Here is a 17,555-nt window from a genome sequence, read left to right as displayed (position 1 = left end):
TGCTGGATGAATCGATTTGCTGTTCAGCGCCTGCAGAAGGCCGGCATCAGCACCCAGCATACCCGGTGTCACGGTACCTCCCATGACAGAAGTGGGAAGATCTGAGAAACTGGCGGCACGTGAGGGTATCTGACAGTCTTTCTGTTTTCTCCTTGCAGTGTTGTGGTTTGGTAGTGACCACACCTCTTGTCAGCTGTAGCTTGTGTTGTCATTACTGAGTCTCTATTTAGTTCTAACTCACACTGCTTACCATGCGGTTTATATTTCCTGCTTGGTGTTGGTTGAGCTGGTGTGTTGTTCCTTTGGATCTCTTGCTCCTCCATACTTCTTTAAGATAAGTGCATTTAGTTTTGCATTTTGTTGTTCGCTTGTTTCTTTTGTTTTCTAGGCCTCAGGGAGACGCAGGTTACTTCATCTGGGAAGGAACGAGTAGTCTCATTCTCTGCCACCGTTCCTAAAGATTTCCAGGGTCTCCAGGGCTAAGGTTACGGTGTATTCCCACCTTTAAGGTCTACTCATACTGGCAGGAGTGAGGGAGAGGTCTAGGGATTCCTAGGAGGTAACCATCCCTCTACCTTATCTTTGAGGCCTAGACTCTGGTCTATTTCCTTCTGTGTGTCATTTGGTGTGTTCCCCTCCCTTATACATGTGACATTATCAACCACATAAAAGCCGTCATTTTGTTTGTGTCAGTGCAGCGATGGATACGGTTTCTGCACTGGTCGATTGTATGCAGGGACTGTTTTTGGAGGTGGCTGACCTCTGCACGACCATCTCACAGTTTTAGAGACCACAGGTGGCGGCTTCCAGCAGTGAGAACCAGGCCTGCCCGGAACCTAAGGTCGCTCTCCCACATAGTTATCCTAGAACCTGAAGGACACATTGACATTTTATGAATATCCATAGTCATTAGAGGTAGCCATGTCTCTGGCTGTACGTATTGATAGACATCTGAGGGAGAGATCTAAAGTTCCTCTCGCTCGGAACACACTATCATATGGGCAGGCGGCCTCTTCCGACATTTTGGGTAGGGAGGGGCTTGAGCTCATGTCTGGTGATGAGCCAATGCAGTTGGGAGAAGTCTATGGATTTTCATCCTCAGTCGAACGGACAGACTGAGGGCACTAACCAGAATCTGGAGACTTATTTGAGATGTTTTGTCTCAGAGAATCAGGAGGAGTGGTTTTCATTTTTGTCGTTGGCTGAGTTTGCCATAAATAACTGTAGGGTGTAGGCAGGAGTCCACTGATAAGTCGCCATTTTTCCGCAGTTTGGCACATTTTCTGGTACTGAGAAAGATTTTCTTCTTTGTTGTCATCTATTTGGTGGAAAATTGAAAACTATTTAAAAAAAATGGGCAAAAAGTATAAACGTAAGGCTGACAAGAGACTAGTGCTGAGCGAGCATGCTCGGCCGAACTTCTGTTCGGCTCGAGCATCGCTATGCTTGGCACATAGCGGTACTTGGCCGAGTACCGCACGTGCTCGAGCGCCATGCTCGTTTCTCCTTTCCGCACGTTTCTTGGCTGCTATGCAGCTAATAAACAAATAAACATGCAGGTAAGCACTGCCATTACTGTAATGCCATAGCCTTGTTGGTTACAGTGATTGGCTGTCCTGAACATGTGATCAGGTGATATATAGCACCCGATGGGGCGTGTTTGGCTCATTATTGGTCAGGGAGAGCTGCGCTTAGGAAGGGACAGATAGTGTAGGGAGTGTGATCGCAATCTATTTAGTTGAAAAACGGATCAAAGACCCAAAAGTTATTTTAAGGACTATTGTGTGTGGTGGCAGCAATATAATATAGCCATCAATTTTTTTCCCCACACTTTTTCTATAGAGGGTGTCTGCAGTGACTTGCGACATTTGTGCAATACCTTCTGTGTGTCAGGGCCAGAGATAGAAAAAATGTAAGTGAAAACTAGTATATTTTTTCCATACATTTACGTACTTTTCCTATAGAAGGGTGTCTGCAGTGACTTGTGACATCTGTGCAATACCTTGTGTGTGTCAGGGCCAGAGACAGAAAAAATATAAGTGAAATCTATTTTCCTTTTTCCATACTTTTACGTACTTTTTCCATATACTGTGCTTGCTGTGAACTGTGTGTCAAGCATGCATATAACATTTAATATGAAGAAGGCGAGCATTACGGGACAGGGAAGTGGCCGTGGTGCTGATGGTTCACGCAGAGGCCGTGGCCCTGGGGGCGGAGAAACTGTGCCTGCTGCCAGAGCACAAAAAAAATATAGTCTACGATACCTAGCTTCATTTCTCAGTTTGCAGGGCATTGCAGGACAAAACTCTTGAAGTCAGACCACTGCGACCAGGCGGTCGGTTGGATTGCAGCAGATAATTTTCCAAACAAGTGATCCTACACTTGGATATTCCGAGGAGCTCTTTTCATCGCCATTACTTGATTTGGCCCTATCGCCAAGCACGCTTGAAGAGGGACATGAGCTCTTGTGCCCTGATTCCCCACCTCTACAGCATCCACAGTCACAAGAAGATGATGGTGGGGAACGGCAATTTGTGTGTAATGAGGTGGATGATGATGAGAAACAGTTGCCATTGAGTCAACCGCAATTACCGTCTCAAGAGGTTAATGAAGAGGATGATACAGAGTTGTCAATCACTGAGGTTGTGGTCAACAAATCAAGAGGATATTCAGAGTGAGGAAGTGGAAGAGGACTTGGTGGACGATGAGGTCACTGACCCAACCTGGGAAGGTGGAAAGCCGAGCGAGGACAGCAGTACAGAGGGGGATTGATCTGCAGCACCGCAACAGGCTGAAAGAGGCAGTGGGGTGGCAAAAGGGAGAAGGCGGGCCACACCAAACAGGCCCGCAACTGTTCCACGGAGAACCTCCCTTGCCAAGGGTAGGTGCTCCGCAGTATGGTGCTGTTTTGAGGAAAGTGCAGAAGACAAAAGAATAGTAGTTTGCAACCTGTGCAACACCAAAAATGAGCTGAGGCATGAAAACTAGCAACCTCGCCACCACCAGCATGATACGCCACATGGCATCCAAGCACCATAATAAGTGGGACGAATGCCTGGGTTCACAATCTGTGTCTGCGGGTCACACCACTGCCTCCTCTTCCCCTATGGTATGTGCTGGCCAATTGCCTGTCGAAGGCGCAGGCGAGGATGCCTCCCGCCCTGCACTTGGACATTCGCAAGCACCATCAGCGACCACATCCACTTCCCTGTCCCAGGGCAGCGTCCAAATGTCCTTACCCCAGGCATTTGAATGTAAGCGCAAATACCCAGCCACCCACCCACAGGCCATAGCACTAAATGCACACCTTTTAAAATTACTCGCCCTGGAAATGTTGCCATTTAGGTGGACAATTAAGGCAGACGCTTTGCATGTGGAAGAGGTGGAAATGGGGGAAGAAGACATTACACAGGGTGATAGCCAGACGCCCCTCCGTCCGTCTTCTCAGCGCGAATTGGACGATGAAGAGGAGAAGGAGCAGGAGATGGTTGCCTCCGCTACAGAGGGTAGTACACATGGAAGTTTAATTCTATCTGTTCAGCGTGGGTGGGCAGTAGAGAAGATCCTGATGATGACAGCAAAGTCTTGCCTGTTGGTACTCTGGCACACATGGCTGACTTCATGTTAGGCTGCCTTTCCCGCGACCCGCGCTTTATACGCATTTTAGAAAACATGGTTTACTGGGTGTTCACCCTTCTCGATCCCCGCTACAAAGAGAACTTGTCATCTCTCATTCCTCAGGTGGAGAGGACGAGCAAAATGGTGCAATACCAGAAGGTCCTTGTTGAAAAATTGCTCAAAAAATTTCCATCTGACAACGCTGGCGGCAGAGTCCGTATTTCCTTGGGCAACCGAGGAGGGGAAACAAGGGGAACACACAGCAGGGCAACACTCTCCAAGGCCTGGGACAGTTTCATGTCACCCTGCAAGCACCCTCACCCTGATGCGCGGCCTAGTGTCACAAGGAGTGAAACGTTTTGGAAAATGCTGAAGGTACGTAGCAGACCGTGTCAGCATCCTCAGTGATCCCTCAGTGCCTTACAACTACTCAGGCCCTGCTGCCAGCATTTTGCCTGAGTTGGCATTTAGTGCTGCTGGTGGCATTATAACAGATAAGCATATCCACCTGTAGGGTTGAGCGAACCCGAACTGTAAAGTTTGGGTTCGTATCGAACGTTAGGATTTTTGGACCCCGGACCTGAACATTTCTGTAAAAGTTCAGGTTCGCGTTCGGTGTTTGCTGCTGTCTTGACGCTTTTTTAAAGGCTGCACAGCAGCCAATCAACAAGCGTCATACTACTTGCCCCAAGAGGCCATCACAGCCATGCCTACTAATGGCATGGCTGTGATTGGCCAGAGCAGCACGTTACAAGTGTAGGGATAGGATGCTGCTGGACTTGTGATTTCAAGGAGAGCATAGGAGAGAATCTAACTCAGCGATCTACAGATAAACAGTTGTGTGGGTGTAGGGCACTATCGTTTTACCCTGCCCTGAGCTCATTGACCCAAAAATACTAACTTTTAGAATTCTATGCATGCTCAGTGCACCAGCACTGCATCTGAGCTTTTGGGACATTGCAAATCACAATTTTTTGGGGGCAAACTACAACATCTGGATTAGTCAGTGTGCAATTTAAGGTAGAAATACACCCATCATTTTCAGAGGTTTTAAAAACACACTATTTTTTTCAAAAAACAGTATTTTCCAGATCTGAAAGTGTTAAATTCAAGTTTAATATATACAGCTTTCATATTCTGTTAGCAAAAAAATACTTTTTGGGCAATCTACAACATCTGTATTAGTCAGTGTGCAATTTAAGGTAGAAATACACCAATCATTTTCTGGGGTTTGAAAAACACACTTTTGACAAAAAACACTATTTTCAGGCTTTGCAGCATCAGCACGTGTGAAATTACAAGCTTATATACTGCTGTCAATTTCAGTTTTTAACCACCTCAGCCCCCCTAGCTTAAACACCCTTAATGACCAGACCACTTTTTACAATTCTGCACTACACTACTTTCACAGTTTATTGCTTGGTCATGCAACTTACCACCCAAATGAATTTTACCTCCTTTTCGTCTCACTAATAGAGCTTTCATTTGGTGGTATTTATATGCTGCTGACATTTTAACTTTTTTTGTTATTAATCAAAATTTACCGAAATTTACCGAAATTTTTGCAAAAAAATGACATTTTTCACTTGTAGTTGTAAATTCGTTTTTTAAAACGACATCTATATAGAAATTTTTCTCTAAATTTATTGTTCTACATGTCTTTGATAAAAAAAATGTTTGGGTAAAAAAAAATGGTTTGGGTAAAAGTTATAGCATTTACAAACTATGGTACAAAAATGTGAATTTCCGCTTTTTGAAGCAGCTCTGACTTTCTGAGCACCTGTCATATTTTCTGAGGTTCTACAATGCCCAGACAGTAGAAAAACCCCACAAATGACCTCATTTCGGAAAGTAGACACCCTAAGGTATTCGCTGATGGGCAAAGTGAGTTCATAGAACTTTTTATTATTTGTCACAAGTTAGCGGAAAATGATGATTTTTTTTCTTGCAAAGTCTCATATTCCACTAACTTGTGACAAAAAATAAAAACGTCCATGAACGCGCAAGAAGTAGTTTGAAATCAAAATGTGTAAAAAAAATGCCCTATGAAATCCTAAAGGTGTTCTTTGGAATTTGTGCCCCTTTGCCCACCTAGGCTGCAAAAAAGTGTCACACATGTGGTATCGCCGTACTCAGGAGAAGTTGGGCAATGTGTTTTGAGGTATCTTTTTACATATACCCATGCTGGGTGAGAGAAATAACTCAGCAAAAGTCAACTTTTCCCATTTATTATACAAAGTTGGCATTTGACCAAGATATTTATCTCACCCAGCATGGGTATATGTAAAAAGACACCCCAAAACACATTGCCCTACTTCTCCTGAGTACGGAGATACCACATGTGTGACACTTTTTTGCAGCCTACATGCGCAAAGGGGACCAAATTCCTTTTAGGAGGGCATTTTTAGACATTTGGATTCCAGACTTCTTCTCACGCTTTAGGGCCCCTAAAATGCCAGGGCAGTATAAATACCCCACATGTGACCCCATTTTGGAAAGAAGACACCCCAAGGTATTCAATGAGGGGCATGGCGAGTTCATAGAAGATTTTTTTGGGGGCACAAGTTAGCGGAAATTGATTTTTTTTGTTTTTTCTCACAAAGTCTCCCTTTCCGCTTTTTTGGGACAAAAAGTTAAATCTTTCATGGACTCAATATGCAAACTCATGGACGCAAAACATGGACTCAAAACACATACGGATATCTGAATGGAGCCTTACAGGGGGGGTGATCAATGACAGGGTGGTGATCACCCCATATAGTCCCTCAGCGAATACCTTGGGGTGTCTTCTTTCTGAAATGGGGTCACATGTGGGGTATTTATACTGCCCTGGCATTTTAGGGGCCCTAAAGCGTGAGAAGAAGTCTGGAAAATAAATGTCAAAAAAATTGTACGCATTTGGATTCCGTGAGGGGTATGGTGAGTTCACCATACCCCTCACGAGTTAGTGGAATATGAGACTTTGTAAGTTAGTGGAATACGAGACTTTGTAAGAAAAAAAAAAAAAAAAAAAATCAATTTCGGCTAACTTGTGCCAAAAAAATGTCTAAATGGAGCCTTACAGGGGGGTGATCAAAACTCCCTGATCACCCCCCTGTAAGGCTCCATTCAGACGTCCGTATGTGTTTTGCGGATCTGATCCATGGATCCGCTTTTCAGCAAAACACATACGGACGTCTGAATGGAGCCTTAGGCTGAGTTCACACGGGCGAGATTTCCGCGCGGGTGCAATGCGGTAGGTGAACGTATTGCACCCGCACTGAATCCGGCACCATTCATTTCTATGGGGCTGTGCACATGAGCGATTTTTTTCACGCATCACTTCTGCAATGCTTTAAAATCGCAGCATGCTCTATATTCTGCGTTTGTAACGCAGGACAGGCCCCATAGAAATGAATGGGGCTGAGTGAAAATCGCAAGCATCCGCAAGCAAGTGCGGATGCGGTGCGATTTTCACTCATGGTTGCTAGGTGACAGTCTATTCACTGTATTATTTTCTCTTATAACATGGTTATAAGGGAAAATAATAGCATTCTGAATACAGAATGCTTAGTACAAGGGCAATTGAGGGTTAAAAAAATAAAAAATAAATTAACTCACCTTGTCCTCTTCATCGCGCAGTTCCCGGTCTCTTCTGATGAGCTGTCGGCTAAAGGACCTTTGGTGACGTCAGATCACATGCTCCAATCACATGGTACATAACCATGTTATAAGGGAAAATAATACAATCTACACTACAACTAACCCAAACCTGAACTTCTGTGAAGAAGTTCGGGTCTGGGTACCACAGTCGGTTTTTTATCACGCGAGTGCAAAACACATTGCACCCGCGTGATAAACACTGAACATCGGAACGCAATCGCAGTCAAAACTGACTGCAATTGCGTACCCAATCGCGCGGGTTTGCCGCAATACACCGGGACGCATCCGGACCTAATCCGGACACGCCCGTGTGAACTCAGCCTTACAGGGGGGTGATCAGGGAGTCTATATGGGATGATCCCCCTTGTAAGGCTCCATTCAGACGTCCGTATGTGTTTTACGGATGCTTTGCGGATCCGATCCATGGATCCACGGTTCCGCAAAATACACACGGACTTCTGAATGGAGCCTTACAGGGGGGTGATCAGGGAGTCTATATGGGATGATCACCCCCCTGTAAGGCTCCATTCAGAGGTCCGTATGTGTTTTACTGATCCACGGATCCATGGATCGGATCCGCAAAACACATACAGACGTCTGAATGGAGACTTACAGGGTGGTGATCAATGACAGGGGGGTGATCAGGGAGTGTATATGGGGGGATCACCCCCTGTCATTGATCACCCCCCTGTAAGGCTCCACTCAGACGTCCGTATGTGTTTTGCGGATCCGATCCATGGATCCGTGGATCCGTAAAACACATACGGATGTCTGAATGGAGCCTTACAGGGGGGTGATCAATGACAGGGGGGTGATCAGGGAGTCTATATGGGGTGATCAGGGGTTAATAAGGGGTTAATAAGTGACGGGGGGGGGTGTAGTGTGGTGCTTGGTGCTACTTATTACAGAGCTGCCTGTGTCCTCTGGTGGTCGATCCAAGCAAAAGGGACCACCAGAGGACCAGGTAGCAGGTATATTAGACACTGTTATCAAAACAGCGTCTAATATACCTGTTAGGGGTTAAAAAAATCGCATCTACAGCCTGCCAGCGAACGATCGCCGCTGGCAGGCTGTAGATCCACTCGCTCACCTGCAGTTCCTGTGAACGCGCGCGTTCACAGGAAGTCTTGCGTCTCACGAGATGACGCACCAATGCGTCACTCTGCCTGAGACAGCCGCCTCCGGACCGCGATCCTGCGTTAGGCGGTCCGGAGGAGGTTAAACAAACACTAATTTGGGCAAAAAAAATTTAGTTGGTGCAGCCTTTGATGCAGATGTCATTGTGAGATACACCCTTAAAACATTAGGGTTACATTCAGATATTTTAAATACCGCTATTTGGTGCACCAATATTGAATTCAGGCCTACACTGGTTCAGGCCCTGTGACATACCCCCTCTACATACAGGGGTTTGAATTAGGCATTTGAAATACAGCCATTTTGTGCAAAGATATATTTACTGAAGGCCTACACTGGTTCAGGGCCTGTGAGATACTACCTCTACATACAGGGGTTTGAATTAGGCATTTGAAATACAGCCATTTTGTGCAAAGATATATTTACTGAAGGCCTACACTGGTTCAGGGCCTGTGAGATACTACCTCTACATACAGGGGTTTGAATTAGGCATTTGAAATACAGCCATTTTGTACAAATATATATTTACTGAAGGCCTACACTGGTTCAGGGCCTCTGAGATACTACCTCAACCTGAGCACAACCTGCATGACCAGGTATTTAAGTGCAAAGCACGAGCTGCAGTGAAGTAGACACCTCAAAAAACAAGAAAGGTCTCTGGCTCCTCCTGCTTCCTCTTCTGCTGCAGTCGCGGCCTCTTCAGCCACCTCTGGAGTGACAGTGCCACCTGGCACCCCACAAACAGAGGATCTGCCAGCAACACCAACACCTCCGTCACCAAGCATCTCCACAATGTCACATGGGAGCGTTCAGCTCTCCATATCCCAAATGCTGGAGAGGAAGAGGAAGTACCCCCCTACCCACCCACGATCCTTAGCCCTGAATGCCAGCATTTCTAAATTACTTGCCTTTGAAATGCTGTCACTCCGTCTGGTGGAGACAGATAGTTTTAAAGGGCTTATGGCGGTGGCTGTCCCACAGTACGTCATGCCCAGCCACCACTACTTTTCAAGGCGAGCCATCCCTTCCCTTCACAACCAAGTAGGGGACAAAATCGGGTTTGCACTGCGCAACGCCATCTGTGGAAACGTGGACCAGTAAGCACGGTCAGGGCCGTTATATCTCCATAACAGCACACTGGGTAAATGCAGTGGCGGCTGGGCCTGAGGCGGATCTAGCAGTTTGGCGCATGTCCTTCCACCACCGAGGATTGCAGGGCGCTTCAGTTTGCCTCCTGTTGCTTCCTCCTCCTACTCTGCTTCCTCATCCTCTACCAACTCCTCATCCGGTCAGCGTAACACCTTCACCACCAACTTCAGCACAGCCAGGGGTAAACGACAGCAGGCAGTTTTAAAACTTATCTGTTTGGGGAAAAAACCCACACCGCTCAGGAGCTGTGGACGGGCCTTTAACAACAGACCGATGAGTGGTTTGTGCCAGTCAGCTTCAAGCCCGGCCTGGTGGTGTGCGATAATGGGCGAAATCTCGTAACAGCTCTGGGACTAGCCGGTTTGATGCACATCCCTTACCTGGCGCATGTGCTGAATTTGGTGGTGCAGAGATTCCTTAAAAATTACCCCGACATGTCAGAGCTGCTGTATAAAGTGTGGGCCTTCTGTGCACGCTTTCGTCGTTCTCACCCTGCTGCTGCTCGCCTCTCAGTGCTGCAGCGTAACTTCGGCCTTCCCGCTCACCGCCCCATATATGCGACATGCCCACAAGGTGGAACTCCACCTTGCACATGCTGTGCGAGCAGCAGCAGGCGATAGTGGAGTTTCAGCTGCAGCACGCATGGGTGAGTCGCTCGGCAGAACAGCATCACTTCATCACCAATGACTGGGCCTCCATGCGAGACCTGTGTTCCTTGTTGCGCTGTTTCGAGTACTCCACCAACATGGCCAGTGCCGATAATGCCGCTCTCAGCGTTACTATCCCACTTCTATGTCTCCTTGAAAAAACGCCCCTGGCGATGATGGAAGAGGATGTAGCACAGGAGGAGGAGCAGGAAGAGGGATCATTTCGTAGGGTTTCCAGCCAGTCATTCCCAAGTGGCTCCGAGGGTGGGTTCCTGCACCCACAAACCCAAGGTACACAATTGTCCATCCAGGGCACAGTTCTGGAGGATGAGGAGGAGGAGATGAAGGAGGAGGAACCATGTTCACAGCAGGGTGGCACCCAGACCAGCTCACTGGTGTGTGGATGGGGGGATACAGAGGACACAGACGATACACCTCCCACAGAGGACAGCTTTTCATTGCCTCTGGGCAGCCTGGCACACATGAGCGATTACATGCTGCAATGTCTCCGCAACGACCGCTGAGATGCCCACATTCTAACTTGTGCATATTACTGGGTGGCCACGCTGCTGGATCCCCGTTACAAGGACGATGTACCGTCCTTAATTCCGTCACTGGAGCGTGATCGTAAGATGCGTGAGTACAATCGCACGCTGGTAGACACGCTGCTGGTGGCATTCCCACCTGACAGCGGGGGCACAGTGGAAGCACAAGGCGAAGGCAGAGGACAAGGATGAGGTCGCCAACACAGCTGGGGCACCGCCAGCACCTCAGAAGGCAGGGTTAGCATGTCCGAAATGTGGAAAAGCTTTGTCAGCACGCCACAACAACCAGCACCACCAGCTGATATGGAACGTCTTAGCAGGAGGCAGAATTTCACCAACATGGTGGAGCAGTATGTATGCACACACCTACACATACTGAATGACGGTTCTGCCCCCTTCAACTTCTGGGTCTCCAAATTGGGCACATGGCCTGAGCTTGCTCTTTACGCCTTGGAGGTGCTGACCTGCCCTGCAGCCAGTGTATTATCTGAACGTGTGTTTAGCACAGCAGGGGGCGTTATCACAGACAAGTGCAGCTGCCTGTCCACAGCCAACGTGGACAAGCTCACGTTCATTAACATCAACCAGGCTTAGATCCCACAAGACTTATCTGTACCTTGTGCAGAATAGACATTTATACCACCATCAAACATACATTCTTGTACTTAAAGAGGACCTTTCACTTGTATAAACTATGTGAACTGAGTATGATGCCATATAGAGCGGCACCCGGGGATCTCACTGCACTTACTATTATCCCCGGGCGCCGCTCCGTTCTCCCGTTATAGGCTCCGGTACCTTTGCTCCTTAAGTTATAGTAGGCGGGTCTTCCCTTGTCCTGTGGGCGTCTCCTTCTCCTAGGCTCCCAGGCTGTGAGCTGTGCGCTGCGATTGGCCAGCGCTGCAGCCTAGGAGAAGGAGATGCCCACAGGACAAGGGAAGAACCGCCTACTATAACTTAAGAGCAAAGGTACCGGAGCCTATAACGGGAGAACGGAGCGGCGCCCGGGGATAATAGTAAGTGCAGTGAGATCCCCGGGTGCCGCTCTATATGGCATCATACTCAGTTCACATAGTTTATACAAGTGAAAGGTCCTCTTTAAGTCAAGTGCAATGATTCTTTGTTTTCTTTTTTTTAATTTGTCCCAATATTTTGGGGGCTACCTACCCCAATAAAAAATAAAAAATAAACATTGTTGGCTACCTCCTCCTCCTCCATTGCTGCCTCCACCTACAACACCACATTCACCGCCTCCTCAACCTCCGACTCCATATCCACCTGAGTTGAGGGTTAATAATTTGTAATTTTTAGTTATTTTATTTTAAGTTATTTCCCTATCCACATTTGTTTGCAGAGCAGTTGCCATGCTCTTAAGCACATTTTACTGCCTTTTACGCCCCTCTAGCCTTTTCAAGGACTATTTTAGAGCAATTTTAATGCAAAAAAGTGCCCTAAATTGATTTTTTTTTTAACCATTTTTGGCGTATACAAACCCCTGCTGTGCCTGGGTGACAGGGGTCTAAATCTCTCAAAATCCTCTGTTCTATTGTTGGGTGACATGATCCCACAGGACTTGTCCGTATCTTGTGCAGAATAGACATTTATACCAGCCTCAACCATCCATTATTGTACTCAAGTGCACTTATTCTTTGTTTTATTTTGTTATATGTCCCAATATTTTGGGGATACCCCAATTTAAAAATAACAAAATAACACAAATCAGTGTTGGCTACCTATTCCTCCTTCACCTCCGCTTCTACCCATCCACCGCCTCCTCAACCTCCTAATCCTAGATCCAGATTGTTATTTTTTAATTTTTAAGTATTTTATGTTATGTTAAGTTATTTCCCTATCCACATTTGTTTGCAGAACAGTTGCCATGCTCTTAAGCACATTTTTATACCTTTTGCATCCCTCTAGCCCTTTCCAGGACTATTTAAGAGCCATTTTAGTGCCCAAAAGTTCGGGTCCCCATTGACTTCAATGGGGTTCAGGGTCAAGTTCGTCCAAACTCGTCGAACCCGAACATCCAGGTGTCTGCTCAACTCTATCCACCTGTCAACTGAAAATGCTGACAGGTTGACTCTTATGAAAATGAACAAGGCCTGGATTGCCCTTGACTTCTCGACTCCACCAGAGGAAAGTGGATGAACATAAAGGCACTTGTAATGTGTTGTTTATAATGTACTGAATATTCTGTATTCCCATGCACCCCTTCCACCACAAAAAAGGGTATATGGTTGAATCTTCCTTTTCTCCTGCTCCTTCTTCTCTTCCATCATATCAACATGCTTATTCGTCGCATTTAATGCCCTCGTATATATATGCCCTCGCATATAATTTTTTAGAGTGTCAGCTCACCCTCAGGCCCTCTCATAATTTTTTACAGGTTCAACTTACCCACAGGCACTCTCATTTAATTTTTTACAGGGTCAGCTCACCCGCAGGCTCTCTCATATATTTTTTTACATGGTCAGCTCACCTGCAGGCCCTCTCATATAACTTTTTACAAGGTCAGCTCACCCACAGGCCCTTTCATTTAATTTTTTACAGGGTCAGCTCACCCGCAGCCCCTCAGCAAAAATCTTTTAGAGGGTCAGGTCACCAGGATGCCTTCACCCATAATGTTTTAGATGGTCAGCTCAGCAGCAGACCCTTGCCCATAATGTTTTTTGGAGTTACCAGCAGGCCATCAATCATACTTTTTCCGTAGACGGTGTCCGCTGGGGACAGTTAAATTATCCACGCCACATCTGCTGTGTAAAGTGTGCAGATATAAAAAATGTAATCTTTTAGAGGGTCAGCTCGCCTGCCGGCCCTCAGCGGAAATCTTTTAGAGGGTCAGCTCACCTGCAGGCCCTCGTACATCTGTGAGATACAGTGTACCTTTGCCGTAGACGCTGCGAACAGTGTAATTACCTGTGGTATCTCTCCTGTATAATGTTTCCTCATCCTAAATACCTGTACATTCCCAGTAATTTTTTAGTACTTTTTTCAATGACAGGGCCTCTTAAGAGTCCTTTATTGTTTTTTATTGTCACTACCTCCCTGAGTCGGGGGTGGTTAATTTGCGCGCCCCCGCCTGCCTTTCTTGGAAGTGGTAGCCGTAGCCGTTACTCAGGCTCCCTCTCTGAAAGTGAACCCTGATTCCCCGTTACCTGTGGTCAGCATGGTAGGCGCATAAAAGAACATCGAAAGTTGATAGGGCAGACATCCAAATGGATCGTCGATATCACAGGGACGTGCGATCACCCAGAAGTTATCTAGAGTCAACAAAGCCGCAGCAGGCCCTTGCACATAATGTTTGAGAGGGTCAGCTCACCAGCAGGTCCTCACCTGCAATCTTTTACAGGGTCAGCTCACCAGGAGGCCCTCATCTACAAGTCCAGTCTCACTATCCAAGAGTCTGGTTAACACAATCTTTACCACCGGGGGTCACGTAACTGTTTAGCATGGAGGAGTATCGTTGGTTATCGGAATGAACCACACAAATCACCTCGATCAACCCGCTCACAAAGGCCATGCACCACCACCCACAGAATCGAGAAAGAGGTATCAATCTGTCAATCCTTTCCGTGTCCGGGCCGGGTGAGGTTTTCCGCGCGTAGTCAAATTAAGCCGCAGGCTCCACTCCTGGTGGTGCCCTTCCGTCAATTAGTTTAAGTTTCAGCTTTACAACCATATTCTCCCCGGAATCCAAAGAGTTTGTTTAACCAGAAATTGCTCGGCGTGTAATGGGAATAACGGGTCGCCTGTGGGATCCCCTTCAAACCCCCGACTTTTATTGTTGATTAATGAAAACATTTGTGCTTAATGCTTTGGCTGTGGTTCGTCTTGCGCCGGTCCAAGAATTTCACCTCTAGCAGTACAATACGGATGCCACCGGCCATCCCTCTTAATCGTGGTCCCAGTTCCGAAAATCAACAACATTTTTGCCTGAACTTGCACTTTATATACAAGTAAATATACAGGAAAGAATGTTTCCTAACAATTTTTACTCTACAATCGATTTTATCTTTGGTTTTGTGCATATTATTGTCAGTCTGTAAAAGTGGCGTACTACTCGGACATCACTTCCAGCAGCGACATGGGAGTCCAAGATGCACCGTTTCGGTGGTATTTCCATCAATTTCTGACCTTTTCCTATAAACCAGGCACCCTCCCTGTCACGAACTATGGATCCGATCGCTCCAGATCCCACAGCTGTGACGTAGTGGTCTGTGACGGAGTCTGCGCACACACAGAGACCTCACGTGACCGGGGTATTACCATTCGGCTAACACCCCCCCACTACACTTCGGTAACTGCCACCACGTGGGTTCCCGGTCCACGAGCCGACTATCCGGGTCATTCACTATCACACAGATTAGTGGATGATCCGGATATCACTTACTGACCAACCGCAGTCAATCACCCCCAGCTACAATTCCTAAATGCAATTTAACTAACTACCTGGTAACGTCTCTTCAAAGGCAAGGTACGTTGTTCAGCAGCTTAGAATATGGAAGACTTGGCCACTTAGATTTTATAATCTTTAATAAGCGGTAAAAAGCAGTGCATACAAGTCTAATGAAAATGACTATAAATCTACAGAATAATAATAACAATATAAATAATCACGACAGTTCAAATGAAAGGGAAAAAGATGAAAGAATACTTAGTTTCTCTGTAGGGTTTCAGATGGTCGTTCATATGTCCTTTTTGAATCATTGCAAACCCCTTTTCAGTATGTATCAGGGGAGACCCTCAAAGTTCTTCTGAGACAGGGATATGCCGTCAATGTCCAATTAAGTGTCTGGTGATGTCCCATGGGTCTCTCTCCTCTGTCCTTGTGCATGGATTTTTATGAACTCTCCCATGGGCAGGAGACTTACTCCTGTCAGCCAATGGCAGCAGAGTGACTGTGAAGCCTAGGGATGGCCCCCAAGTGTTTTATGACCCCATCAAAGTTCAGTTCCTACAATGAGGATTATACTTAAGCCCGTATCTCCTTGATACATCGGCATATTTTTATACAGAATACATATTTGCGATCCTTATTTATTTACCTACAGAATGAGACCACACACGGTAATGCTGGGACCTGTAGTTCTTCTACCACCCATAGGTCAGCTACGGAATCACATCCTCTAGTCATATTTGATACCCAATTAACCACAATACTCTGTAGAGCCTGGATCTGGTGTCAGAAAGGGCATAAGTTGATTCATAAATGAAATATGAAAGTGGACTGGTTTTATGCCCAGTGCTAATTAAGGGCTATTAGCTCTCCTCAAACCAGACCTGGAAATTAATGATGTCACGCTCCAGCCAGGCTTGACAGCGAGCTGATCTTATCTTAAAGAACAGGATGAGCTGGGCCTGGTATAGCCTTTATGACCTTTTATAGCTAGCCTCAAAGAGTAGTGGTAATAAAAGTGTCCATCTATATCATAGGCGACCCAGGCTTCAGGAAGATGAGAGTTCACAGTTTTTTTTTACTTATGCCAGAAGCATATAAGATGGCTACCCATAGGAATTATGTATGTATGCCGGCACACCTCCCTCTTTTAAAAGGTTGCCTGGGGAAATGGCCACAAGCCTATTCCACAGCAACCCAGCCATCTCCGGCCGATTCTCCCTGCCGCGACAACCCATCGGCATTTCCATGTAAACTACCTTTTCTGTGCTGCACGGTGAAGTTGTACTGCTGCAAAATCAGGCTCCATCTCAGCAGTTTCGCATTGTCTCCTGCGAGACGTGCCAACCAGCTGAGGGGATTGTGATCAGTGATCACTGTGAAATTGCGTCCATACAGGTAGTGTTGTAGCTTTTGCAGGGACCACACAATAGCTAAACACTCCTTCTCTATTGTGGAGTAGCTGGTCTCCCTGGCCAGTAACTTACGGCTCAGGTATAGTACAGGATGCTCCTCCCCGGCCTGGTTCACCTGACTCAGGACTGCACCCAGACCAAAGGCGGAAGCATCCGTGTGGACCACAAACTTCCGAGTGAAATCTGGGGCCTGAAGCACAGGAGCACTGGCTAGTGCATCCTTCAGGGCCTGGAAGCCTTGCTCGCATTCCGGCGTCCATGACACCATCCTGGGCAGCTTCTTCTTGGTCAAGTCTGTCAGAGGCTTGGCCAGGGCGCTATAGTTCGTGATGAACTTCCTATAGTACCCGGCCGTTCCCAAGAAAGACATGACCTGCTTCTTGGTGAGAGGTGTTGGCCATCTCGTAATGGCTTTCACCTTCTCTATTTCAGGCCTCAGTGTGCCTCCTCCTACTCTGTGGCCTAAGTAAGTGACCTCATTCATGCCCAGCTGGCACTTGCTAGGCTTAACAGTTAGTCCAGCCGCAGCAAGTTTGTCCAGTACTAGCGACAGGTGCACCAGATGCTCCTTCCACGTGGGGCTATATACGGCAATGTCGTCTAAATAGGCGACAGCACATTCTTCTAGTCCTTCCAGCAAGTCATTCACAAGCCTTTGAAAGGTGGCTGGCGCATTCTTCATCCCAAACGGCATTACAGTAAATTCGTATAAGCCGAAAGGGGTGATGAAGGCCGACTTCTCCTGAGCCTCCGAGGTCAGGGGAATCTGCCAATACCCCCTGCTCAGGTCCATGATTGTCAGGTAGCTGGCTCCTGCCAACTTATCTAACAGTTCATCAATCCTGGGCATGGGGTAAGCATCCGAGGTTGTGATGGCATTCAGTTTCCGATAATCCACACAGAACATGGTTGTCTGATCTTTCTTCGGGACCAGAACCACTGGTGAGGCCCAAGCGCTGTGGGATTTCTGAATGACCCCAAGCTGCTTCATCTCCTCGATCTC

General features: G+C 46.9%; 1 protein-coding gene across 1 annotated transcript in view; it reads right to left on the bottom strand.

The window, feature by feature from the left end:
- The window catches only part of TEX11 (testis expressed 11), a 1,226,647-nt gene that overhangs the window by 205,348 nt on the left and 1,003,744 nt on the right, over positions 1–17,555 (bottom strand). The gene's annotated exons all lie outside the window — the stretch shown is intronic.

Source organism: Bufo gargarizans, chromosome 9, assembly GCF_014858855.1.
Source record: "Bufo gargarizans isolate SCDJY-AF-19 chromosome 9, ASM1485885v1, whole genome shotgun sequence".
Classification (NCBI taxonomy): domain Eukaryota; kingdom Metazoa; phylum Chordata; class Amphibia; order Anura; family Bufonidae; genus Bufo; species Bufo gargarizans.
This window is presented reverse-complemented; position numbering and strand designations above follow the sequence as displayed.